Below are 1,307 nucleotides of genomic sequence, written 5' to 3' on the forward strand. Positions count from 1 at the left end.
GGGTTCCTGCTGGGGGAGGTTGTGGGGTTTGGGGGTTCCTGCAGGGTGAGGTTTTGGGGTTTTGGGGCTGTGGCGTTTGGGGGTTCCTGCAGGTGAGATTGTGGGGTTTGGGGGTTTTGGGGCTGTGGGGTGCCTGCCGGCCCGCAGCATCGGACCTGCTTCCAGCAGGTGGCATCTTCAGCCCGGGTTTTGCTGCTCCATTTTTTTTCAGGCGCTGGAGCAGGCCTGGGAGGCGATTCCTGAAGCTGCTCTGGAGCCATGGGGAGCAAATCCCAGGGATGCTCCCTCCGAAGCTCTCCCGGCCCTGTGCATGCTGGTGGACGGGACAGAGGGGACAGGGTGAGACCCCCTAAACTGGGCACCAGTGGGAAATGGCTGCATAACAGCTCGGTAACCAGTCAGCTGCTTCTTGGAAGGATTTGGTCATTGTGAGGAAATTGCAACTGCGGGACAAATTTGCAGTCATTTGGCCGCTGATCGGTGATCTCAGCTGCTGATAAGACGTTAGTAGTTATTTACCACCGGTGAGGAAACTGCTACTGAGCCCTGCAACTCCTTTATTCGGGAGGTGGGTCTAGACAGCGCGGCGTGGCCCAGCCCGACGGGAGCCCGGCTGCCCGCAGAGCAGAGCCCGCGGCCCTGGACAGGGCATTTCACACCCCGAGGGGAAGTTCCCTTCCTCGCTGAGGACGTGGATGCGTTTCTCCTTGCCCTCTTTCATGGTTGGAGGACAAGTTGCCACTTGATCAAATGGGTGCTGGGTGCCTGTGGGATGGGGAGGGAAGGATCTGGCTCCACTGACTTTGTCCCTCTGGAATTCCCTGACGCAGGAGCTGCGGAAGCTGAACGTGGCAACACTCGTCGGGATGCAAATGGCAACGGATATTAATGCCCATGAGATAAGGGTGGGCAGGGCGGCCTGGGGCCTGCAGCCCCAACACCTCCAGCATGCAGCCGTCGATGAGAGCCCCCCATAAGCCCCTCGGCTGGTTGGGATGTATTTGTGCAGGGAGAGGTGGCTCAGGGCACGGACCCTCCATTGCAGGACCACCTCGGCCCTGGGCTCGGGAGCCCGAGCAGTAGGAAGCCCCTTGTTAGAGCTGCAGCTCCTCCAGCGCTCGCCTGTGTCCCACAACCTGCAGCCTCTGGGCTGGTGCAGAGTCGTCCCCCCCCCGACCCAGACCTCGACCCTTGTGCCCCTGACGCTGAGTGTGGAGAGGGGATCCCATGCGAGAGCCCTTTTCTGGGGCTCCAGGTTCCCGCTGCCCCCAGGCAGCCCCGTGCCCTCCCTGCCTTCTGCCCTTGCC

The 1,307-nt window shown here is 61.6% G+C and overlaps 1 long non-coding RNA gene across 1 annotated transcript in view; it reads left to right on the forward strand.

Moving 5' to 3' along the window:
• The window catches only part of LOC118452058, a 3,639-nt gene that overhangs the window by 1,748 nt on the left and 584 nt on the right, over window positions 1-1,307 (forward strand). Inside the window, exon 2 of the long non-coding RNA XR_004841708.1 lies at window positions 212-1,255. This is a non-coding gene — a long non-coding RNA (uncharacterized LOC118452058). The remainder of the gene's footprint in view (window positions 1-211; window positions 1,256-1,307) is intronic.

The sequence above is a fragment of the Egretta garzetta genome, unplaced genomic scaffold (assembly GCF_000687185.1).
Source record: "Egretta garzetta isolate BGI_Z169 unplaced genomic scaffold, ASM68718v1 scaffold4, whole genome shotgun sequence".
Taxonomy (NCBI): Eukaryota; Metazoa; Chordata; class Aves; order Pelecaniformes; family Ardeidae; genus Egretta; species Egretta garzetta.